Source organism: Eretmochelys imbricata, chromosome 7, assembly GCF_965152235.1.
Source record: "Eretmochelys imbricata isolate rEreImb1 chromosome 7, rEreImb1.hap1, whole genome shotgun sequence".
Classification (NCBI taxonomy): Eukaryota; Metazoa; Chordata; order Testudines; family Cheloniidae; genus Eretmochelys; species Eretmochelys imbricata.
This window is the reverse complement of record NC_135578.1, coordinates 78,563,230-78,590,354: the sequence shown is the minus strand read 5'-3', so window position 1 is coordinate 78,590,354 and position 27,125 is coordinate 78,563,230.

The following is a 27,125-nucleotide window of genomic DNA, read 5'->3' as shown; positions in this document are numbered from 1 at the left end:
AAACTGGAACGGAGTTCTGATAGCACGGATTCCTCTCCCCAAACAGCGATCAGATCCCGTACCTCCCGTTCGGTCCATGCTGGAGCTCTTTTGCGATTCTGGGACTCCATCATGGTCACCTCTGCTGATGAGCTCTGCATGGTCACCTGCAGCTTGCCACGCTGGCCAAACAGGAAATGAGATTCAAAAGTTCGCTGTTCTTTTCCTGTCTACCTGGCCAGTGCATCTGAGTTGAGAGTGCTGTCCAGAGCGGTCACAATGGAGCACTCTGGGATAGCTCCCGGAGGCCAATACCGTCGAATTGTGTCCACAGTACCCCAAATTCGAGCCGGCAAGGCCGATTTAAGCGCTAATCCACTTGTCAGGGGTGGAGTAAGGAAATCGATTTTAAGAGCCCTTTAAGTTGAAATAAAGGGCTTCATCGTGTGGACGGGTGCAGGTTTACATCGATTTAATGCTGCTAAATTCGACCTAAAGTCCTAGTGTAGACCAGGGCTAAGTTAATTGTATCCAATTTGCAAATGAATTCCAATTCAGCAGTCTCTCGCTGGAGTCTGGTTTTCCAGTTGTTCTGTTGTAATATCGCAACTTTCATGTCTGTAATCGCGTGACCAGAGAGATTGAAGTGTTCTCCGACTGGTTTATGAATGTTATAATTCTTGACATCTGATTTGTGTCCATTTATTCTTTTACGTAGAGACTGTCCAGTTTGACCAATGTACATGGCAGAGCAGCTTTGCTTGCACATGATGGCATATATCACATTGGTAGATGTGCAGGTAAATGAGCCTCTGATAGTGTGGCTGATGTTATTAGGCCCTGTGATGGTGTCCCCTGAATAGATATGTGGGCACAGTTGGCAACGGGCTTTGTTGCAAGGATAGGTTCCTGGGTTAGTGGTTCTGTTGTGTGGTATGTAGTTGCTGGTGAGTATTTGCTTCAGGTTGGGGGGCTGTCTGTAGGCAAGGACTGGCCTGTCTCCCAAGATTTGTGAGAGTGATGGGTCATCCTTCAGGATAGGTTGTAGATCCTTGATAATGTGTTGGAGAGGTTTTAGTTCGGGGCTGAAGGTGAAGGTGAATTGGAATTCATTTGCAAATTGGATACAATTAACTTAGGCTTGAATAGAGACTGGGAGTGGCTAAGTCATTATGCAAGGTAACCTATTTCCCCTTGTTCCCCGCCCCCCCCCGCCCACTGTTCCTCAGACGTTCTTGTTAAACCCTGGATTTGTGCTGGAAATGGCCCACCTTGATTATCACACACATTGTAAGGAGAGTGATCACTTTAGATAAGCTATTACCAGCAGGAGAGTGGGGTGGGGGGAGAGAAAACCTTTTGAAGTGATAAACACCCATTTTTTCATGGTCTGTGTGTATAAAAATATCCTCACTGCATTTTCCACTACATGCATCCGATGAAGTGAGCTGTAGCTCACGAAAGCTTATGCTGAAATAAATTCATTAGTCTCTAAGGTGCCACAAGTGCTCCTTTTCTTTTTACTGAAAAGGTAGTTTCTTTCCAAGGTTTAAATCTGCCATGAAACTAAAATTTAGCTAGGACAGAAGTAAGAGGCTAACAGTATGTCACAGTTTAGAACTTTCTGAAATACCTGAATAGTCTGTATGTTCAAATCATGGTGTAGCTGGATTCCATTGTACTATGTGCATTCACCAGAATGATGCAGTTTTCCTTCTCTGCAGCAGCCTCAGCACAACACTGTTCTGCACTGTAACCATGGCAAGGCCATATTCACTGAAAAACATGACTCTGGAGAGGTAGAATTTTTCCTAGGAAGGTTTTTCATTCAGAGGGAGAGACAGTGACATCATCAGACATCAGTAATTCTGCAGGGATGGGAAAGGCAAATAAAATAAAAAACCCTGTATGTTGAAACTAAGAGCATGGGTGGCTAATGGAAAGCAAGGCAGGAATGACAATATCTTATCTTACTGTTGCTGCTGCTTTCCTTCCGATGCATCCGATGAAGTGAGCTGTAGCTCACGAAAGCTTATGCTCAAATAAATTTGTTAGTCTCTAAGGTGCCACAAGTCCTCCTTTTCTTTTTCCTTCCCTTTGCAACTCTTGCACCAGCTTCAGCAGCTGTAAAAGGAAGACCCCATCCAAGGATTGCTGCTGCTGCACTTCCCAAGGAAGTTCCTATTGTAGCAGCAGTTGGAAGAGCAGATGTAGCATGTGACTATTATTGCTGCTTCCCGCTGCAGCCCCATCTCCCGTAGGAGCAGCAGTTTGTGGTGGCTGTGCTGTAATGTTACAAGCTGCTACAGTCACAATTTGCTACCAGTAGCAGTTACTGACACCTATGGGAGTTCTTTTTTTCTGCTCAGTCACAACTTGCTGCCTCTCATCTTCATCATCCTCTGGTCCAGGGGTAGCTAATTGTAATCTTTGGGGATACACCAGTCACAATTTGCTAGCTCTCACCTTTCCTCATCTTCTGATGCAGGTGGTGGCAAGTTGTATGGTTGGGCACCCTTCTGTCACAATTTGCTAGCACTGTGGAATCTCTATTTTAAATTTGGACACAAATAACTAAAGATATTTTTGTAATTTGGAAAAGCATTCTATAGAGTTAAAACCCTGAATGAAGGTATTGTGTTCTCTTTATTAGTCTCTTTCCATTGTAGATTAGAAACTGTATGGCCTATATTAAACAAATAATTAATGTACACAAAACACTGAAACTTGTGTAAAGCATTGTACACAATATTTGAAATACATTTTAAACACAAACTATTAGATAGAAAATCTGCCATTATTCCTTATAAAAACACCCCCCACCACCCCATTATCACCATTACAAATACTGATCAAGTTTTCAAAACAAAATTTGTACTTCACTACTTTGGCGCAAACATATGAGCATATTGCCCTGATCTTATTTCAGAGACGTTTTCTCAGGCCTTTTCCTCACTGCTAAAACCCAGTTGCCTTGTCCTCACTGTGTTTTTATCTCAGAATAGCTCCCACAGCTAAGGCTTGGTCTACACTATGCACCTTTGAGCGACAGGGCTGTGCTGGTACAGTCATGCCGCTAAAAGGCGTGCAGTGTAGCCGCTGTTTGTCGGTGGAAGAGAGCTCTCCAACTGACAAAAAACTTCCACCCCCAACGAGTGGCGGTAGCTTTGTTGGCAGGAGAGCGCTCCTGCCAACAAAGCACTGTTCACATCGGCGTTTTTTGTCGACAAAACTTATGTTGTTTGGGGGGTGTTTTGTCATTCTGTTTCCAGCAAAGACAGTAAGAAAAAGGCCTAAGGCCTAGATCCACAAAGGGACTTAGGCATCACAGTGCTCTGTATCATACTGGCTAGCTTCTAGGCATCAAGAAAGTCACAAGACTATCACTGTAATTCACAAATCCTGAGTTAAGTGCCTAAACTCCCTACACAATGAATGGGGGGTGTAGCGGGAGAGGCACCTTGGAGTGGGATCCACAAAAACCAGGCATGGATCTTCATAAAACAGCCAAGGTGAGATGCAGAGTTTAGGGCATGTAACTCTGCCTGGCTATCCCCAAATGGGAGTCCCTTTCCTAGAGTCAGGGTATGTCTACACTACGGAATAAGGTCAAATTTATAGAAGTCGGCTTTTTAGAAATCAGTTTTATATATTCGAGTGTGTGTGTCCCCACAGAAAATGCTCTAAGTGCATTAAGTGCATTAACTCGGCAGAGTGCTTCCACAGTACCGAGGCTGCCCATTGGAATTCTGGGTTGAGATCCCAATGCCTGATGGGGCTAAAACATTGTCGTGGGTGGTTCTGGGTACATCAGGCCCCCCTTCTCTCCCTCCCGCCATGAAAGCACTTTTCCTGCACTCATTGTGGGTGGGGATTCAATGAAGAATGAATGCTGATTAATCTTCCCCAACTTTAAATAGCTTTTACATATGGCAGGAATCCTTTGTTTTTCAGTGTGGTTTCCACCACCACCACCCTCCGTGGAAAAATACTGGTATTCTACCATGGAGTCTAGTACCAGGTGACAATCACATGACCCTGCAGTATCAAATCGTTTCGCACCTTTTTTTCTGAGTTACCTGTGCAGATGCCATACCACGGCAAGCATGGAGCCCACTCAGGTAACCGTCACCGTATGTCTCCTGGGTGCTGGCAGACGCGGTATGGCATTGCTACACAGTAGCAGCAACCCATTGCCTTGTGGCAGCAGACGGTGCAATACGACTGGTAGCCGTCATCGTCGTGTCCGAGGTGCTCCTGGCCACGTCGGCTGGGAGCGCCTGGGCAGACATGGGCGCAGGGACTAAATTTGGAATGACTTGACCAGGTCATTCTCTTTAGTCCTGCAGTCAGTCCTATTGAACTGTCTTATGGTCAGCAGGCAGGCGATACGGATTGCTAGCAGTCATACTGTACCATCTTCTGCCGGGCAGGCAAGAGGTGAGGATGGCTAGCACCATCTTCTGCTGAGCAGCCATGAGATGTGGATGGCATACAGTCCTTCTGCACAGTCTGCTGCCAGCCAAAGATGTAAAAGATAGATGGAGTGGATCAAAACAAGAAATAGACCAGATTTGTTTTGTACTCATTTGCCTCCTCCCCCGTCTAGGGTACTCATTCCTCTAGGTCACACTGCAGTCACTCACAGAGAAGGTGCAGCGAGGTAAATCTAGCCATGTATCAATCAGAGGCTAGACTAACCTCCTTGTTCCAATAAGAACAATAACTTAGGTGCACCATTTCTTATTGGAACCCTCTGTGAAGTCCTGCCTGAAATACTCCTTGATGTAAAGCCACCCCCTTTGTTGATTTTAGCTCCCTGAAGCCAACCCTGTAAGCCGTGTCGTCAGTCTCCCCTCCCTCCGTCAGAGCAACGGCAGACAATCATTCCGCGCCTTTTTTCTTTGCGGACGCCATACCAAGGCAAGCATGGAGGCCGCTCAGCTCACTTTGGCAATTAGGAGCACATTAAACACCACACGCATTATCCAGCAGAATATGCAGCACCAGAACCTGGCAAAGCGATACCGGGCGAGGAGGCGACGTAAGCGCGGTCACGTGAGTGATCAGGACATGGACACAGATTTCTCTGAAAGCATGGGCCCTGCCAATGCATGCATCATGGTGCTAATGGGGCAGGTTCATGCTGTGGAACGCCAATTCTGGGCTCGGGAAACAAGCACAGACTGGTGGGACCGCATAGTGTTGCAGGTCTGGGACGATTCCCAGTGGCTGCGAAACTTTCGCATGCGTAAGGGCACTTTCATGGAACTTTGTGACTTGCTTTCCCCTGCCCTGAGGCGCATGAATACCAAGATGAGAGCAGCCCTCACAGTTGAGAAGCGAGTGGCAATAGCCCTGTGGAAGCTTACAACGCCAGACAGCTACCGGTCAGTTGGGAATCAATTTGGAGTGGGCAAATCTACTGTTGGGGCTGCTGTGATGCAAGTAGCCCACGCAATCAAAGATCTGCTGATATGAAGGGTAGTGACCCTGGGAAATGTGCAGGTCATAGTGGATGGCTTTGCTGCAATGGGATTCCCTAACTGTGGTGGGGCCATAGACGGAACCCATATCCCTATCTTGGCACCGGAGCACCAAGCCGCCGAGTACATAAACCGCAAGGGGTACTTTTCAATAGTGCTGCAAGCTCTGGTGGATCACAAGGGACGTTTCACCAACATCAACGTGGGATGGCCGGGAAAGGTACATGACGCTCGCATCTTCAGGAACTCTGGTATGTTTCAAAAGCTGCAGGAAGGGACTTTATTCCCAGACCAGAAAATAACTGTTGGGGATGTTGAAATGCCTATATGTATCCTTGGGGACCCAGCCTACCCCTTAATGCCATGGCTCATGAAGCCGTACACAGGCAGCCTGGACAGTAGTCAGGAGCTGTTCAACTACAGGCTGAGCAAGTGCAGAATGGTGGTATAATGTGCCTTTGGACGTTTAAAGGCGCGCTGGCGCAGTTTACTGACTCGCTTAGACCTCAGCGAAACCAATATTCCCACTGTTCTTACTGCTTGCTGTGTGCTCCACAATATCTGTGAGAGTAAGGAGGAGACGTTTATGGCGGGGTGGGAGGTTGAGGCAAATCACCTGGCTGCTGGTTACACGCAGCCAGACACCAGGGCGGTTAGAAGAGCACAGGAGGGTGCGGTACGCATCAGAGAAGCTTTGAAACCCAGTTTCATGACTGGCCAGGCTACGGTGTGAAAGTTCTGTTTGTTTCTCCTTGATGAAACCCCCCACCCCTTGGTTCACTCTACTTCCCTGTAAGCTAACGACCCTCCCCTCCTCCCTTCACCGCATGCAGAGGCAATAAAGTCATTGTTGCTTCACATTCATGCATTCTTTATTCATTCATCACACAAATAGGAGGATGACTACCAAGGTAGCCCAGGAGGGGTGGTGGAGGAGGGAAGGAAAATGCCATACAGCACTTTAAAAGTTTACAACTTTAAAATTTATTGAATGACAGCCTTCTTTTTTTTGGGCAATCCTCTGTGGCAGAGTGGCTGGTTGGCCGGTGGCCCCCCCACCGCGTTCTTGGGCATCTGGGTGTGGAGGCTATGGAACTTGGGGAGGGGAGGGCAGTTGGTTACACAGGGGCTGTAGTGGCAGTCTGTGCTCCAGCTGCCTTTGCTGCAGCTCAACCATACACTGGAGCACACTGGTTTGGTCCTCCAGCAGCCTCAGCATTGTATCCTGCCTCCTCTCATCACGCTGCCGCCACATTTGAGCTTCAGCCCTGTCTTCAGCCCGCCACTTACTCTCTTCAGCCCGCCACCTCTCCTCCCAGTCATTTTGTGCTTTCGTGCACTCTGACATTATTTGCCTCCACGCATTCGTCTGTGCTCTGTCAGTGTGGGAGGACAGCATGAGCTCGGAGAACATTTCATCTCGAGTGCGTTTTTTTTTTCTTTCTAATATTCACTAGCCTCTGGGAAGGAGAAGATCCTGTGATCATTGAAACACATGCAGCTGGTGGAGAAAAAAAAAGGGACATTGGTATTTAAAAAGACTCACATTTTATAAAACAGTGGCTACACTCTTTCAGGGTAAACCTTGCTGTTAACATTACATATATAGCACACGTGCTTTCGTTACACGGTCGCATTTTGCCTCCCCCCATCGTGTGGCTACCCCGTCAACCTTCCCCCCTCCCTGTGGCTAACAGCGGGGAACATTTCTGTTTAGCCACAGGCAAACACCCTAGCAGGAACGGGCTCCTCTGAGTGTCTCCTGAAGAAAAGCACTCTATTTCAACCAGGTGACCATGAATTATATCTCACTCTCCTGAGGGTAACACAGAGTGATAAAGAACGGATGTTGTTTGAACGCCAGCAAACATACACTGCAATGCTTTGTTGTACAATGATTCCCGAGTACATGTTACTGGCCTGGAGTGGTAAAGTGTCCTACCATGAAGGATGCAATAAGGCTGCCCTCCCCAGAAACCTTTTGCAAAGGCTTTGGGAGTACATCCATGAGAGCCGCGAATGCCAGGGCAAAGTAATCCTTTCACATGCTTGCTTTTAAACCATGTATAGTATTTTAAAAGGTATAGTCACCAGAGGTCCCTTCTCCGCCTGCCGGGTCCAGGAGGCAGCCTTGGGTGGGTTCAGGGGGTACTGGCTCCAGGTCCAGGGTGAGAAACAGTTCCTGGCTGTTGGGAAAACCAGTTTCTCCGCTTGCTTGCTGAGAGCTATCTACAACCTCCTCCTCATCATCATAATCTTCTTCGTCCCCAAAACCTGCTTCCGTGTTGTCTCCATCTCCATTGAAGGAGTCAAACAACACGGCTGGGGTAGTGGTGGATGAACCCCCTAAAATGGCATGCAGCTCATCATAGAAGCGGCATGTTTGGGGCTCTGACCCGGAGCGGCCGTTCGCCTCTCTGGTTTTCTGGTAGGCTTGCCTCGGCTCCTTCAGTTTCACGCGGCACTGCTTCGGGTCCCTGTTATGGCCTCTGTCCTTCATGCCCTGGGAGATTTTGACAAAGGTTTTGGCATTTCAAAAACTGGAACGGAGTTCTGATAGCACGGATTCCTCTCCCCATACAGCGATCAGATCCCGTACCTCCTTTTCGGTCCATGCTGGAGCTCTTTTGCGATTCTGGGACTCCATCATGGTCACCTCTGCTGATGAGCTCTGCATGGTCACCTGCAGCTTGCCACGCTGGCCAAACAGGAAATGAGATTCAAAAGTTCGCTGTTCTTTTCCTGTCTACCTGGCCAGTGCATCTGAGTTGAGAGTGCTGTCCAGAGCGGTCACAATGGAGCACTCTGGGATAGCTCCCGGAGGCCAATACCGTCGAATTGTGTCCACAGTACCCCAAATTCGAGCCGGCAAGGCCGATTTAAGCGCTAATCCACTTGTCAGGGGTGGAGTAAGGAAATCGATTTTAAGAGCCCTTTAAGTCGAAATAAAGGGCTTCATCGTGTGGACGGGTGCAGGTTTACATCGATTTAATGCTGCTAAATTCGACCTAAAGTCCTAGTGTAGACCAGGGCTCAGTTTGCTTAGGTGCCTAAGCTGTTTCTTGAGAGAATGAGATAGGCATTTGCCTAACTCTACACAAAACAGCCGGAGGAGGAGGTGGTATCCACCTTGTAACTTCTAGCATAGGGGTTAGAGCAGTCACCTGGAATGTGGGAGACACCCTATTAAAATCCTTTCTCCCTGTTGTCTGAGGGGGAATTGAACCTTGATTTTTCACATCCCACATGAGTGTTCTAACCACTGGGCTGGAAGTTACAAAGCATAGGGTAACAGATTTCCTCCTCCAGTCAGATTTTGAATGGGACCCAATCCAGTAGGCAGCTTCTGCACACACCTCCCGGATTGGGCCCTACATGCAAGGTAAGCATTGCCTCCCTTGCAGTCTGCCCTGGTTTGTGAATTGCTCTGGAGCTTAGGTGCATGCTGAGAGGCAGAAACTTAGGTACTGAAGGAAATTTTAGCCTGAAAATGTAGGCACTGAGTGAGCTTAGGTGCCTAAAGGGTTTGGCAAGAGTTTTGGGAATTGCATTGGAGCCTAAAATTGGAATGTACGCACCTAAACCTTTGAAAACTTAGCCCTATGTCTCTATTAAAGGGAACAAAGAGGATCCAGGAATTATAGACCACTCAACCAAACTTCGATACCTGGAAAGATACTCAAACAAATTATCAAACAATCCATTTGTAAACACCTTGAGTATAACCGCGTTATAAGGAATAGACAGAATGGATTTGTCAAAAAAAAATCATGCCAAACCAACCTATTTTCCTTATTTGACAGGATTACTAGCCTAGTGAATAGGAGAGAAGCAGTAGATGTGATATATCTTGATTTTAGTAAGGCTTTTTACTAGGGCTGTCAAGCAATTAAAAAAATTAATCATGATTAATCATGCAATTAAAAAAATTAATTGCGATTAATCATGCTGTTAAACAATAATAGAATACCATTTATTTAAATAGTTTGGGATATTTTCTACATTTTCAAATATACTCATTTCAATTACAATACAGAATACAAAGTGTATTTTATTGTAAATATTTGTGCTGTAAAAAACAGAAGAAATAGTATTTTTCAATTTACCTAATACAAGTACTATAGTGCAATCTTTTTATCATGAAAGTTGAATTTACAAATGTAGAATCATGTACAAAAAATAAAACACTGTAAAACTTTAGAGCCAATAAGTTCAGTCAGTTCTATTTCTTCTTCAGCCAATCGTGCAGACAAACAAGTTTGTTTACATTTGCAGGAGATAATGCTGCCTGCTTCTTGTTCACAGTGTCACCTGAAAGTGAGAACAGGTGTTCTCCTGGCACTTTTGTAGCCAGCTTCGCAAGATATTTACATGCCAGATGCACTAAAAATTCATATGTCCCTTCATGCTTCAATCACCATTCCAGAGGACATGCGTCCATGCTGATGATGGGTTCTGCTCTATAGCAATCCAAAGCAGTGCAGACCGACACATGTTCATTTTCATCATCTGAGTCAGATGCCAGTAACAGAAGATTGATTTTCTTTTTTGGTGGTTCGGGTTCTGTAGTTTCTGGATCAGAGTGTTGGTCTTTTAAGACTTCTGAAAGCATGCTCCAAACCTCATCCCTCTCAAATTTTGGAAGACACTTCAGATTCTTAAACCTTGGGTTGAGTGCTGTAGCTATATTTAGAAATCTGATATTGGAACCTTCTTTGTGTTTTGTTAAATCTCCAGTGAATGTGTTCTTAAATCAAACAACATATGTTGGGTCATCATTCTAGATTACCATAACACAAAATATATGGCAGAATGTGGGTAAAACCATGGAGCAGGGTACATACAATTCTTCTCCAAGGAGTTCAGTCACAAATTTAATTAACACTTTTTTAAAACAATCGTCAGCATGGAAGCATGTCTTCTGGAATGGTGATCGAAATCTGAAGGGGCATATGAATGTTTAGCATATCTGGCACGTAAATACCTTGCAATGCTGGGTAGAAAAGTGCCATGCGAACACCTTTTCTTACTTTCAGGTGACATTGTCAACAAGAAGGAGGCAGCATTATCTAAATGTAAATGTAAACAAACTTGTTTGAGTGATTGGCTGAATAAGAAGTAAGACTGAGTGGACTGGTAGGCTCTAAAGTTTTACATTTCACTCAAAAACAAAACAGTTATGGAACAAAAAAAATCTAAATTTGTAAGTTGCACTTTCACAATAAAGAGATCACACTATAGCACTTGTCTCAGGTGAATTGAAAAATACTATTTCTTTTATCACTTTTACAGTGCAAATGTGTCTGGAAAAAAAGAACAAAATTTTAGAACTAAAAACTCATGTTGCCATACAAATATGAAGTGCTATACCAGAAACAGCGTGAGATGTGACTGTGGAAGGTCTTGGAAATTACTGATGTTTTCAATGAGTATCTGGTGTTAAAAAATATCAATTAAATAGCACAATGACATCTGATCCGTCTCCAGAAAAGTAGATGATTAAGTACTAACAGTAATCAAAATAGCATATTACAAATAAATAATGTAAAGAGGCATTAACCTACATTTACAGTGGATTTCAAGAAAAAGGCAGTGCAATTCAAGCACGGAGAGTAATAGTTAAGACACATTTGTGAACTGCTATGAGGCTGTATGCAGACATATAAATGGGTAAGGGATTTCTTTAAAGACTAAAAACAAGTAAGACAAGTATAATTTTCAGAGGGGGTGTATGTCAAGTATTTGATTAAATCAAGTCTGCTTCAGCAGCTCAATGCATCATACCAGATGGGGAAGCGCTGCTGGGTCGAGGCACTGGGAGGCACCACGCCTCTAAGAACACAGCCCTGGGAAGCGGGAGCTGAGCGGCACCGTCCTGCCGGGGAGAAAAAAAGCCCCGCTGTCCCCCGCCCCCTATTTTTGCAGCCCCTGGAGACAGCTCACCCTGCCCTGGCCGGGTGACCCCCGGGACCCTCCCTAGCTCAGGGGCTCCCCTCGGACCCATCTGGCAGCACCCCTACCCCATTCTCAACCCCGGCTCCGACCCCCGATCCCGACTGTGTCCCTCAGTCCCCCCACCCCCGTTGCCCTGCCCGTGCTTGTCTCTTGCGTACAGCCGTCTGTCCCCGCACAGACCCTGCCCATCCCCCGCCGATTCACCCCTCTGCCCCTGTTAACAGCAGGGAGCAGTCTGCAATCCCCAGGGAGGGCAGAGGCTTTAGCTGATGTTACTGAGCATGCTCAGTTCCAGCAAAGCAACAAATTTTGGGGCCGGACTCTTTCCCATGCAGCAGGAGTTCCTCCCGCCCCCTCCCCTCTCGCGCTGTCTGGCGGAGGGAGACGGCGCGTGGTGTCGGTCTCCATGGTAGTGGGCTGCGTGGGCGGAGTGGTCGGGGCTGGAGCGCGGCGGTGAGAGAGCGGCTCCCCTCGCCCCCTCCCCTCCGTGTGTTTGTGTCAGGGTGATCGCGGCGGCGGAGCTGCCCGGGGCGCCCGGCTCGGAGCGGGCGAGGGGGACGGACGCAGCCAGCCGCAGAGACAGCCCCGCTCCCCACGGCTCGGCCGGGCTCTCGGCATGGGCGGCCCGTAGAGGAGAGGGCTGGGCGGCTGGTGCGGTGCCTGTGCGGCGGCGGCGGCGGCCATGGCGGTGGTGGAGACGCGGCCGGAGCTGGTGGGGAAGCGGTTCCTGTGTGTCGGGGGCGCCGAAGAGGAGCCGCCGGAGCGCGGGGAGAGCGGGCGCTGGCGCGCTGGGGTCATCCGCGCCGTGTCCCACCGGGATTCGCACAGCCCCGAGCTGGCGGTAAGAGACTGGCCCCAGACCCTGCTCCCTCTGCGCGACCGGGGGCCCGGGTCACCCCCGCGGGGCGCTGCTCAGCAGGCGTTGGGGGGGTTCCGAGGGGGGAGGCGCAGGCGTCGCCAGCTCTCTCTGTGGGGCTTTGCTCAGTCAGATCCTGAGGGTTGGGCAGCGGGGTGTCCTCGTTCCCCCGAGCTGGGGCCCTGCTCGGTGTGAGGGGTAGCAGAAGTGGGAGTGGTCACAGGACACCCCTTCTGCTTGCAGACAAGAGGGAATGACACAGCCTGTCTTTTCCTCTCGCTAGGCACCTAAGGTGGGGTACGGAGTGCAGTGGTAAACACACAGCCCCCCTGTGCTCTCTGTAGCATGGAAGTGCATGTCAGCCTCTTCTCCCTGCTGCACACACCGTGGTGTGTGGTGGAGAATCAATCGGGTTGACGTAGATCACGAATCCTAGAAATTATCCTGAATGCAGTAGGAAGAAACTGCCTTAATTTGGGGATTGAGATTGGGCTAAATGTTTCTTTCGCTTCCCCAGAGAGATCGACACCCCTGATATTAATGGGAAGGCTTGTGTTGTGTATGTGTTTAGCATATGTGAGGACGACAGAGGCGGTGGCATTGATTAGACTTATTCTCTTTGCATGGAAGATATGGCTGCTATTCTGATCATTTTAGTTCTTCAAATTTATATTTTACTGAGAAGTGGTAGAATCCTAGCTTCTCTGTGGAGTGAAAATAACCATCCTTTTCATCTGACAGGTCTAAGAAACAATTATTTTTTACTAAGCTTGAATATTCATAGTACAATGGCCTGTAAAAGCTGTTTTTATTTAATGTTAAGTAACCGGTTTAAAAATACTGTTGTGATAAAAAATAATAAAAGATTATGTTGAATTGTTTCCTTTCCCTGTATGTGGTGTTGTAAGTGTTTTCCTAAGGGGTGTAGGAATGTGGGTGGAGGGAGAGAACAAGCAAGGGTATATTCTGTTGTGTTGAGACACATTCTTGCTGGGGGAAAAAACACAAGCAGGATTTCCTTGGGTTAGTGTTATGAATACATAATATGTAAAATGGAGTTTGTGTGCTATAGAGAACTCATCTTTTTATTTGTAAATTCCAGATTCTAGAAATATATGCATTGGTACTATTGCAATTGTACTGATGCATTTTTATGTTATGTTGAGCATCTAAATGTGCACTTGGTTAAATATCATGACTACATAAGTTCTTTCTGTACATATAGAAAATCAGCGAACTGCGTTGTGCAGTTCCCTAGTGCTGTTGATATAGTACAGCAATTCAAGATTTAAAAACTGTCATAACTGTAATTACTTCTTTTATATGAAAAATCAGGTAAACCAAAATATCTGTTGTTTTAGGGGTTATTGATTCCTTCATGTGGTGGTGGGGAAACCGTGGTCTGCTAAAGTAATCTGTGCTTGCCTTTGTTCATCCCAGGGTTTAGCTTTATTTGTATAAGTAGAAGCATTTACACTAAAACGCTGTTGTCGTCATTACCATAGTTACTAGATTTTCTAGTTTAGATACTTTAATTCACAATTGTATGTCATTTGTCCCTTCCTCTTCTTTGTGAAATGTCTTAAATTTTCAAACTTTGTGTCATTGTCTTAGTTTTTCTGATATCAGTTGTTTTTGTATGACACCATGGAGTTCTATAGATGTATGTTATATAAGGAATGTGTTTTAAAAACACATTTACAAGGTAGTTTTGGAGAATATATATCTAATTATGGAAATATAAACATATTGCGCAACACAATGAAAAATGTGCCAACTGCTACTAGCCAGTGTCTTTATAACAATTAGTAAACTCTAGGAACAAAACTGTGATGAATAGGGGAAAGTGCTGTCTATAGACCCTTTTTTTAAAGGGGATTTATCTTTTGCCCAAAACATGCTAGCTGCTATCTGTTGTAAATATTTACATAGTTTCATTATTGCACATTACTAAGTCTTCATCTTTTAATGTATTTATCCTCGTGTCCTGTTTTACAGACAGGAAACTGAGGCACAGAATAAGATGACTTTTGTAAAGTGTCACAGAAAGTCTGTGGCAGAGCTGGGAATTAAACTCATGTCTCTCAGGTCCCAGACTGGCACATCATTGGACTATCCTTCCTCTCTCTAGGTGCTTACAGAATTCATGATACCTGTTTTACAATTTAGGGATAAGGTACAAGTGAACACAGAGAACCAAGTGGGGAGTGAGGGGAGAAGGAAGAGAAAGAACAAAGGTTGCAGTAGCAAGACTGTAGGGTTGTTTATGTGGGTTAGGCACACACCTTGATTGATTTTTTTTTATTTTTTCTTTACAGTTGTAATTAGTATGTCTCATAGTAGTTCTACACTGCTGAGCCTATGCTGGCATAGCTCTCTCTTGTAGAGGTAACCTACACTGACCAAAGGAGGGTTTTCTGTCAGTGTAGGAACACCATCTCTCTGAAGGACATTAGCTCCATAGACAGATGCCGTCTTCTGTTGTCAAAGCTGTGTCTACACTGGAGGTTTGGTTAGCATAGCTATGTTGATCAGAGGGCTTTTTTCACTCCTCTAACCAATGTAGCTATGCCAAACATATGTCTTAAATGTAGGCCAATCCTCTGAGCTGGTGTTTGAAATACATGAAACCCCTCTTCCAATGGGCATGTCTGTGTCTTCCCTGGCTCCACTACCATTTGGCTGCATTTCTAATCCTTCCACAGCCTCCATTTTAGGTGGTCCTCCCTGTGAATAGCTCCAGATCCTGCTGCTGCTCATTAGCAGAGTGAAATTGAAATGCTTTTTGGTAATTTCATCACTGCATACTGTGTTGTGAATAGTAACAGTTAGATTGATGAGTTTTATCAATTTCGGGCTGGCCTACCTTCTGTAAGCTGTGAACCCTGCAGAAGCACTAGAGCTGTCCAGGGGCTCAAGAAGACAGCACTGTGTCAATTCACATTTGTATGACCTTTTGCAGTTATGTGGGACACAGAAAATTTTTGAAATGAAAACTTCATACACTGCTATCTGTACTATAGTCGCTACCAACAAGTAGACAAATGAATTTTCAAGGCCTGATGTGCTTCATGAAATGGAAATGATTACTTTGTTTATAGCTAAATTCCAAAATGTTTCTGTGTAATTGAAATTTCTGTATTTACTGATAAGAAATCAAATCAGTTTTAAATAGCTAATTAAAAAAGATTAAACGCAGCTTCAAAATTCAGTCTTAAGGAGCCTTGACCTAATGAAACAAATTTCTACGTGAGATTTAAAACAGGGTAAGGGCCATCCTACTTCCTATGAGTCTACAAAGGGGCAACCAGAATTTTCCAAAGGAGGGGAGTTCAGCAAATATATGTCCTCACTGAACCCTCTACTCTCACTCTGGGCATGGAAGTGTAAGGAGATGGTGTTCTGCAGTTCTGAGAAGCAGGGAGGCAGGTCTCAGGGACCAGAACACCAGGAGGAGGAGCCACTGCTGCTCTAGGCTGTAGTGATGATTCTGTAAACCTGCAGAAGCAGCCAGTCGCAAGGAAGTGGAGTCAACACCGTATGACCTGTCAGCTCTTTGCTGACAAGTAGTAGCTGATTTTCAGGGCACAGTTTTCAAAACACTCGTTGAATCAATTTTAGCAGGATTGAACAGAAAATGATGTCCGTGAGAGTAAATATACTTATTTTCCCAAGTTCTGTTACTGTAGAAAGTATGTATTTGAAGGCACACTGTCAATCTGACATCTAGTCAAATTAAAAAAATAATAAACTTAAAGTTAAAAGTAGTTCTTTGGTACAATGACATTTGCCCCTGAGTTCTGCCAGTCTTTGTGTCTTTGCAGTCTAATTTTTCCTAATTGGAAAAATATTTTTCTCTACACACATGAGAAACTAGGAAATAAATTTTTAATGGTGAGTGTTGCCTATTTAAAAAGGTCATATGTGAGAGAGTCTTTCACTACAATATATAATTTTTTAATAATAAGATTTATAGTGAAATCTGCTGGTTTTTGTTTCCTCCTGATTTCTAAAGCTGTGCATTTAGTATACCAACATACTTTGATAACATTTCTATATGGCAATGTTGGACAACAGTGAAATCAAGAAATCCAGTAACTTGAGTCTCCTGGGAATAGTGCTTTAAGATAAGCAGATGTGGTAACTTTCTGTATATATCACCAAGACAACAAATAAGACAGCAAGTTAAAGGAAAACATTTCATTTCTTTGGGGGGAGGGCATGGAGAGTACCTCCAAAGATTTGTAAAAGTACTACTTAAGCATGTAGAGGTTTTTTTCTGTGATTTTGGTATTTACAGAATAATTTACAAAACATTGTTGGGGAAAATGTACAATAACAATTCTGATGGAACTTCTAAACATGCATTTTTTTTTGTTTCTCATGTCCAGTGGTATGTGGAAAAAAAAGGTGTTGAAATTAATATTTTCTATTAGTTTCTTGAAGAGTAGCAGTGGGCTTTACATGTCTTTATCCTCTCCAGTGTATCTAACAGAATACAAATGTACAAAATTTTGTAGTATAAAATGTAAACCTGATTAGGACACAGAATTATAGAAATTTAAAAATAAAGGCATCTTGTAGAAATGCTCTTGAGCAGTTTTTTTTTTTTTGCTAAAGATGTGGGTAAGCATGACTACATGATACACAAAGCTGTATTTTCCCAGACCTGGTCTACACTTAAAACTTATGTCAATGTCACTGTTTTTCAGGGTGTGAAAATCCACACCTCTGAGTGATGTAGGTATGTCAATCTAACCCCCAGTGTAGATACAGGTAGGCTGATGGAAGAATGCTTCCATCAACATAGCAGCTGTTGTTTGGGGAGGTTGTGTTCCTCATACACGAAAGGAAAAAACCCTTTCATTGGTGTAGGTTGCATCTACGTTACTGGGTTATACTGGCATGGCTACAGCTCTCAAGCCATGCCCATATAGGTTCTCTAGTACATGCATACCCCCAGACTTTCGTGTTCCTCTAAATTATGCACACTCTGCTCTTTTGCTCACTTTTCCTGATGGACGATAACTTTGCTGTACTTTAAAGTTCAAAAGCAGATTTCTGTGAATGTGATGGTGTTTGCCATGTGTCAGTGTGGCATTTCACTTTTGATTTTAGGTAGGGTCGTGCATTTGAGTCTTTTACTAAACTTACTAATAAAGTAAGTTGAGATCTGGAGTATTTGAGGAAAGTGTTTTTTTTTTTTTTTAAAGCAGAATTTACATAACACAAGTCAGAATCTGATTTTGTTTTTCCTTGTTTAAGTTTGACTTCTAAAAATTAACAGCTGTTGAGATGTGAGGGGATTTGGATTATCAATATACTGGAAGTGTCAATTGCAGGAAGAACTTCAAATAAAAACTATTAATGTTGGACAGAGCAGACAATGGATCCTAGTTTTAAAGCCAGTTGTGCAAGGTAAAACAAATGTAAAACAATATCAAATAGCTTGATGGTTGCTAACATAATTGGGTAAGGTTGTGGTTAAAAGTCTTCAGGACTTTAACTCAGTTTTCTTTAATATTGGTCTGATTATGGATGTGCTATGTAGCAGTGTCGTATGTCCTAGATGAGGATGGATATCTGTGTTAGTAAGACTTGAAAAATGTACTAGACACCTGTTAGAGGATACTACAAAAGATGGAAGCTTCTCTTCCTGCTTTGCCATGAGAAGCCTAGTATGTGTCTCAAATCAGCTCTTGGGAAGAGGTGCTAAACTTACCACTAGGGCAGGGGTCTCAAAGATGCAGCGGCCCGCCGGGTTCTTCCCTGCAGCCTGCCAAGCTCCCCACGGCCCCTCCCCAGCGCACTGCAGCCCCAGCCTACCTCCAGGCCAGGAGTGGGAAAACTATGGTCCCGGAGTGGATCCGGCCCTTTAGCGCTTTGGATCTGTCCTGCGGATTTGCTAACTCCGTGGTGCTGAGGGTCCCGCACTGCTCTGGGAAGTGGTGGGCACCGTTTCCCTGCGGCCCAGGGGGAGGGGGAGCAGAGCACTCCGTGAGCTGTTTTTGCCTGGGGTTACCTCCCCTGAAGCTCCCATTGGCCAGGAATGGGGACGCGCAGCCAACGTATGAGTCCTCATGTGGCCCTCCTGGTGATTTGAGTTTGAGACCCTTGCACTAGGGTGCTGTCTCTGGATCTGGTGGAGGGATGTGAGGAGAGATGCATTTTTTTTTTTATATTAACCGTAGCTGATTAGTGTCTGAAGTATAGAGGAATGTGGGGATGATTACAATTCTTCCTGGTCTTGTTACCACCCCCAAGTGATTTTTCAGAAGCTAACCAGGGTTTGGGTAGTTTCTAGCTTCCGTAGCATTTTGTCCCACAAGAATGAAGTTGACAAGATTCCTGTACGTTTCACTGTGTTATGCCCCCATGGATAAAAGCAAACGTCATCTATTTTTGGGTGTGTGGGGGAAGATAAGGAAACATTTCCTCCTCCTGCTCCCCCTCCCCACTAGAGGTAGAGGATTGGGTCTGCTGTTGTCACCACAGCTCTTCTCAGAAGCTCATTTTATTTTCTGTTGTCGCTAACAAAGCGGTGAATACATTTTTGAAAGGCCACTAGGTAATTTAACAGCTTAACCACAGCAAAAAATTCAAACATAGGAGCATGCCCTATAAAAAAACTGGGGAGGGACGCAAATTGAGAGGCACGAAAGTGGGGAAAGGAGTGGTAGTCCTGTAAGCGCTGCTCCCAAATAGCTGTCAAAATGAGATGTTCCTCTTTGTAGATATGTTCAAAATCTGTGCTCTTCGGGCTCTGCTGGGTTCCTTGGGCTTGGCTCTCCCTCAGTGGGGATCAGATGCCCTGCTGTGCTGTTTGGATGTAGTTCCTTCTGGACTATGGGAAAAATTAGTGGTGGCACTCTCCCATGTTCACCTCTCATGGCAACAAAGACTATGTCTATACTTCCTTCCGCTGGTGGAAGCATGTAGGGTATGTGTATCTACATGCCTCAGTGAAAAGCGGGCTGTGTCCACACTGTGGTATGTAGCTACGTATGTCAATGGGACTGTCATAGGGGGAGGCAGCGGAAAAAAGCTCCAGCAGCTTCCGACTGTTTGAGCCTCTCACTGTGGCAAGGAAAGGCTCTGGCAAAGGGGAGGTAGAGGGGAAAGGCTCCCGCAATACAGAGCTGCTGAACCTTTTCCTTCTGCCTGCTCCCTGCCAGAGCCTTTTCCTGTATCAGGGAAAAGTTCAACAGAGAGCTATTTAGAGCCTTTCCCTGTGGCAGGGAAAGACTACAGTGCTACAAATAGCAGTGAATACAGGGGAGGCACTGCTTTGGTGTGTAGAGAACCGTGTAGGGTACTTACCCACAGGGTTCAGGTGTGTGTCTGCACTGTACTTGGCTAAGCCATGCTGTCTACACCCCTGCTTACCAGGGGTATAAATATGTCCTCTGCATGCTGCCGTAAAAAGTGTAAAGTGTAGATGTATCTCCAGTGAAATGTCAGTACAAGGAGACTCTGCATTACTTCATACTGTACTCAATGTATGGAAGTAGTAGTACATTATCATCATTGCATTTGGATTAACACCTATTGAGATGAATGTGCAATTCACTTCTTGAGCTACATGTTCTGTACAAACGGACAGATGATTCTGCATCAGTTGTAATTGGTTGTTTGAAAACATGAACTATATCAGCTGGAGACTTTTCTTTTTGAAATGAGAGGTGAGATTCTGGAAAAAAAAATCACCTAGGAATATGTGTTGGTATTTTTTATTTTCCATTCACTTTTTTCAAATATTTTTATCAATTATATTAACAATTGTTCTGCATTAATATTTGGGTTCTATTCCACGCTTACTGTCAGAGTAAAATGAAAATACAGAAGCTTGTTGATTACTAAGGGGGATGTCTGTTTGACTTTTAGCAGTACTTTTGTGATACAATTAAATTAGTGACATTTATCCTTAGGATACCATTATTTATTTTATTTTTAAAAAGGGAAGGAAGATATTCTTGGCAAATGAGAATGCAAAGTATATAGTGACAATGTAGTACTGTAGTTGAAAGGACATGTTTCTGGGAGAATAGTTATGAAATCTGCGTGATTGAGGGTGTGTGTGTGGGGGGGGGGGGGGCGGAATGGTGTAGTCAAGCTCCAGCCACTTATGATGCTAGAATGCCATTATGCTACTTACTGTGATTGTGCATATCTTCATAATCTGATTCTCTTTTTCCTGGCGTACCCTGATCAGTAGTGAAATTGTCAACAATGTTGACGTTAAAATTACCACAGTTTAGGGTTCAGAGTAAACCCCTTATTAGGATGTCTGAAATCTCAGGTAGGCATTACTGAATTGGTTCCATTTGGATTGTCCTTGTTAGGTGGTATAGTTTTGCACCTGTAAGGGATATAGACTGTTTTGTAAACAATGTAAGCTTAAATTCTGAAGCTCAATATTTTAGTCCCATGGAAAAGGAACATTTTTCTGAGTCATTGCCTGCTGGCCCAGTTCAGCACCTGAATGCAATTGTGTGGTGGGGGTAGCAGCGAGGAGGAAGGGAAGAATGGGAAGTGGCAGTAATAGGAGCATTAGTAAAGATTCCTTTTGAAACAACTCTCTCCCAACCTTTTTCCTGTGGTTGAAGGTTTTGTGCCCATCTATTTTAGATGGTGCCATTTGCTGGACAAATACTTGTTTGTTACAACTTCATCTGCTCTTGAGAGTTCTCTGTATGTAACACTGACTACATATGTTAGTTCTTCTAAAGACTCTTCTGTGTGTGTGTGTGTGGTGTGCTTTATATTTGTCAGACTGTATTACAGATATAAGATTCCCAGTAGTCCTTTGAAATCCACCAGTTGCATAATTAAGCCTAGCTCTGCCCAGACAACTTTTTGTGCTTTTGTTGGCAGAATATGCTACAGCTGATAGTATTTAGATACATCCTCAAAGCCCTCTCATGTAGAAGACTCACTTGTTGGGAGGAATGGTATTGATACCTACTTTCAACTGAAAATCAGAGTGGTTATAGTGCAACACAAGGCAGGGTTGCACAACATAAAAATGTTGCTTTTGTAGCTGTGTGGCCTGGGATAATAAGGAGAAGGGACAAGCTTGTGGGTCTATAAATCAGTGTTTTTCCAAAGTGTAGGGTTGACCCCTTGAGGAGATACGGAAAGACTAACTGTTGTAGATGTATACATTAAGACTGGCAGGCCTTTTACTGGCACATAGTGAGATTGAAGAAGGACATACGTCAGTGCTCTTCGCTATTTGTAAAGCGGGGGCCACTTTGGCAAAAAACCTTCAGTGTGAGAGCCACATCAGTTACTAAATTAACACATTGCTTACTACTACTTAATGAGGTAATGTTACAGAGCCACTTGTTTAACTAAAACAAAGTTTACTTGTACAATAAAACAATGCTCCTTTTATAAAATAATAACCAGAAAAATATATGGAATTAAAAAGGCACCTATTCGAGTAAACTTTTTAAGAGCAGAATAATGCAAAACTTAATTTAAAAACTGGATGAGCGAAAGTGTGCTTTTGGTTCTCATCTTCCAAAGCATGTATGTTTCTTGGGTTTTTTTGGCTGGCTCTGGGAGGGGGCTCAGGGCTGGGACAGGGACTTGGGGTGCAGAGTGGGTATGGGGGACTGGTCGCAGGAGACTGCAGGTTGTGTGGTGGAAGAGAAATGCTGGTCCAGCAGAGCTGGGCCTGCTGTACTCCATGCTACTTCCGGTCTTAATGCTGCAGAGCTATTCAGAACCTGCCCATTGAAGAGGGCAACACTTACTTTGGGTGGCCCCGGCACCATGCTGCTCCCGGAAGGCGCCAGTGTGCCCCTGCGGTCCCTGGGGGGCACAAGGCTCTGTGCGCTGCCCCTCTCTGCAGGCACCGCCCCCCGCAACTCCCATTGGCCACAGTTCCCCATTCCTGGCCAGTGGGAGCTGCGGGGGCAGCACGCAGAGGCCTCTGCTTCCCTCACCCTTTCAGACCGCAGGGGTGTTATGGCCACTTCCAGGAGCAGCATGGGGCTGGAGCAGGCAGGGAGCCTTAGCAGCAACCCCGCTGCGCCACCAGAGATTGCCATCGACAGGGAGCCACACTTAGGGTTGATAGGAGCCACCACTGGCTTGCGGACCTTGCAGTGAAGAACACTGACACATCATTTTCCTGAGGGACTGCTTAGCTCCTAAAAGTTTGGGAAACACTGTTACAAAGTGACCTAGAAGTTTGCTTCTTTCAATCCCCTCTTTCTCTGCTCCCCAAACATACCGCTGCTGCTTAAGTTAAAGGCATTTTTGGGATATCAGTAGGAAACGTTTGCTTTATACTGTTGCACTATTGGATAAAAGCCTACAGTGGCAACAGGAGATAAGACGGTACCTTTTGTCGTGGTCAGTTTGCAGCAACCATTGCTTCCTTGTTCTTTATCTCCGTCTATCCAAAAACCCTCTACACTTGTATTCTGTGTCTCTTTAGTGGTTCTAGATAGTGGAAGAATGTTTCGGACGCTATGGCCTTATGACCAGATGTTTAGTTGATCTCTTGAAAGCTCAACCTAAGTGAGGTCTAGAGTCATTCACGTAACCCTCAGATAATGCAAGGAGATTAAGAACAACCATAACAAACGATAAACACAAATGCATGCAAAGCAGAATGCAAAGTAGTACTTTTATTCAAATGCATTTTTTTAATATATTTCTCAGTCCTAATAAAGTCCTCTTTATCCACAAAAGCCATTTTTAAAGCCATGTCCAACTTATACACTGTCAGGAAGAGGAGTATGTGCCATTTAAGAGGGAGGCATGATGCAACACTCTAGGGTATAAAACTAGTCTTGGAAGCTCAGTTTGGGAAAGGAAGGAGCTGTGTAATGTAAGTACAGCATTAAGAACTGCAGAAGTGTTTTGTATTTCGCTGTGGTAAGAGCTAAGATTATTTAACCATATCCAAGGGAGCACAATTGTAAATACTATATAATTTGCTTTGACTTTCATTGATATATTTGTTAATGGGCCCATAATAATTACCGTCTTGGCACAGATAAAATGGGATGCACCTCATGTACAGTGGAGAGCTATTGAGTTCATTTAGTGTACATGTATGCCCCTGCTTGTCATAATTTTTTTCTCTATCAAGTTCAGTAACCAGTATTTTTTTACATTGAATGGGTTTTTCAGTATCTGACCTTTGACTTAAAAACAACTTTATAGCCCGCAAGGTTGTGGGGGAGGGAAGACACCTAAAAATGTCAACTGAATACTGTTCACATCCATATTGCCACTACATAGTGAGTCTCTATCGCAGGGGTGGGCAAACTTTTTGGCCCGAGGGCCACATCTGGGTGGGGAAATGGCATACAGGGTCATGAATGTAGGGCTGGGGTAGGGATGCGGGAGGGGTTGTGGTGTGCAGGAAGGGGCTCAGGGCAAGGGGTTGGGATGCATGAGGAGGTGTGGAGTCCATGAGGGGGCTCAGGGCAGGCTTGGGTGCAGCAGGGGGAGAGGCGCAGGGTGCGGTAGGGGGCTCAGGGCAGGGGTGCGGAAGGGGGTTGGGGTGTGAGGTGTAGAAGGGGTTTGAGGTGCGGTTGCTGATTACTGCCTTGCCCTGATTGAGGGCCTCAGACATATAGACTGCCCACTGCTCTGCCTGACTACAAGCCAGAGCCATTAGCTGAATATAGTCCCACCCTAATTGAGGGCACCTGGCCTGTAGACTTATTGCTACCCTGCCCTACTGCAGGCCAGAAGCATTAACTGTGTGCTATCCTGCTGTGGCTGAGGGTGGGGCTCACAGACCCAATTGCAGCTTGGACCTATTACCTGCTGGCTAAATTCCCCCTGAATGGAATCGCTCTAAGAGTTTTTTTAAGATGGGACGTGTTTTACAAGAACATACTTTCCAAGTTTAGTGGAAAGGATTTTCCTTGCACATCTTGGTTAAAAGAAAATTACCATTAGGCAGAGATCAAGCATGAAAATTTTCATATAAAAAAGTGAGTATTGCAAAAAGATAACATGTGAAATAAGCTTTTAACTGAAATTATTTTATAACTTTCACTGTAAGAAGTGTTATTGAGCATCTGCTATATGTTTATAGCAGAAACAATTTTTGTTCTATGTTGGTTAAATTGTAATTGGGCAGCTAAATTTTTAAAGTAAGAAAATCATAACTTAAACTGTAGAATAAATTTATTTTGCTAGAAAGAGCTTTTGCATCTTCAACCAATGTATATAGTCATTTTCAGACTTCAAAAGACATTGTAAATATGATTGGACCTAGTGTTTTGAAATAATAGCATGAAAACTAGTTCCACATATATCTCACTTTCTTTTTCTTCTCTTCTGGTGTTGGAAATGCCAAATCACCAAGGTAGTTAGTAGAAGTATGCAGGTGATGTGCATCTCTACAATAAGAGTGTATGAGTAAGGAGGAGGAAAAAGGATTTATTGGTGGCAATCCATCCCTTGCAGCATGGGGGATGGATTGAAGAAGAGTGCACCACCTTCTTCCTCAGAGCATGGAGTGGAATTATTGATGCTGCCTTTCCACTTTCCTCTTTCAGCTGCTGAACCTCCAACTGAGGAGTTGTCTAAACCTTTTTCCCACATCCTCTTCCCCAACTGCTCCCATTCATGAACATTGTTTTAACTTGGTCCCGTCAAGTAGCTTAGCTCTCATTCCTGCTTCTTCCTCTGGCAAAACTTTTCCGAACTCGTCGCAAACATTATTTTTTCCACCTCAGTAGGTGATCTGATAGTTCTACCAGCTCCATCCTTTAAATAATGAGACATAGAAACCTTGTCTTAATAGCATCCAATTTAAGTGTAAATAGACATAGTTAGTGGACAACTACTGATAATTTGGTTGGTTATGGAGTTGACATTAGCACTTCTTGTAGTATCAAGTGGTGGCTTTGTTGACTGTGCTGGTCCTTTTCTGGTCAGGGATGTAATCGTTTGAATGGAAGAAGGAGGAAGGCTGAGGAGAAGGTGTGTGTGTATATACTCTACATTTGATCTGAAATGTAACAGATACCCAATTCCAAATGTGCACTCATTTGTTCCAGTCTCCGATGAAAGTCTGGGGATAAAAATCTATGAGTTCTACATAGTGAACAGAGGACACAATTACACTCCAGAATGTATAACGAACTTCTGTCAGGCCTGGTATTAGAATTGCTGAGGCTACTTATTTGATACTATTAGTGTTCATCTCTGTTACTGTTTTTGTTGCACCAAGGAGCCCTAGTCATGGACTAGGAATCCATTGTACTAGGTGTTCTACAAACACAGAACAAAAAGATGGTCCAGGTCACAAAAAGAAGACAATATAATAAGACAACAGACCCATACAGGAATACAAGGAAACAATGAGACAATAGATCAGCACGTGATAGGCAGTAGTATCTGTGCACAAGCAGCCCAACCATTGTCATGTTTTTGTAGGCATAAAGGCAAACGAGCAATTTGAAGAGGGATAATGAGGTAGCTTTGTGGATATGTAAGAGGAGCTCCTTCCAAGTGAGTCTGGGGCAACATGGGAGAAAGCATAAAGATGCTTCTTTGAAAATATAACAGGTAGACAATGCAAGTTTGTCTCGTGGGCAGGTCAGAGGTGCGAGTCGATTCCTGAATAGCGAACGAGAGATGCTGAAAGGTGGGGTGGGGAGGGGATAGGTTATGAAGGGCCTTTAAAGTGAAGACAAGCAGCTTATGTCAAGGAGGAGCCAGTGAATGGATGCAGAGAGAGGGGTGATATAGTGAAGGGATTGCTAGGAAAATGATCTTTGTAGCAGCACACTACATGGATATGAGTAGGGCAAGATTATATTTGTCAAGGCCAGAGAAGAAGATGCTGCAGTAATTGAGATGAGAGTCTGTATGAGTTTTAGCTCTGCAGTTGGAAAGGAAAAGCTGTATCTTAGAGATATTATACAGAAAGAAATGGCAAGACTTAGTTGTAGCTTGGATGTGGAGACTTGAAGAGATGTCAGAGTCAAAGAGAACACCTAAGATATGGGACTGAATAACAGGATAGTAGTATTGTCCATAGTGGAGAAGAAGCAGGGGAGAAGGAGCTTGGATGGGGAAGATGGAGGTCTGTTTTAGTCAAGTTGAGCTTGAGCTAACTGCTAAACATCCATGAGGAGAAGTTGTCAGGAAATGGGTTTGCAATCTTGGCCTCTCTGAAACCGTGGGATTGTCTCAAGTACAGTAGAACCTCAGTTATGAACACTTTGGGAATGGAGATGGTTCATAACTCTGAACAAAACGTGGTGGTGGTAGTTTCAAAAATGTACAACTGAAGATTGACTTAATTCAGCTTTGAAACTTTACTACACTGAAGAAAAATGTTGCTTTTAGCCATTTTAATTTAAATTTAAACAAGAATAGAAAGTTTCCTTACCTTGTGAAATATTTTTTTAAACTGTCCTTTATTTTTTAGCAGTGTAAGTTTAATACAGTACTGTACTGCATTTGCTTTTTTTGGGCGGGATTGGGTGTCTTTGCTGCTGTCTGATTGTGTATTTCTGGTTCCAAATGAGATGTGTAGCTGACCGGTCAGTTGGTAACTCTGGTGTTCATATCTGTGAAGCTCTACTGTTGTTTGATTCAACTCATAGCAGTAGATACGTTCTGAATCTGTTTTTTTTTTTTTAGGCTGTGTTGAGCCATTGGGACTGAACATGAGGTGTGAAATCATACTGTGGACCTTCGTCTCTTTTTTCCAGTTCCTCCAGGTTGTTCTCAAGGTTTCTCCTTTTGAAGTGGTGAACATATGTCTGAGCTCAGATAAAGAAATGCTCAATGAGGTCTTGGAATGCCTTGTGCAATTTTCTGCAATTCTGATACTGATCTAGTGCAGTGGTTCTCAA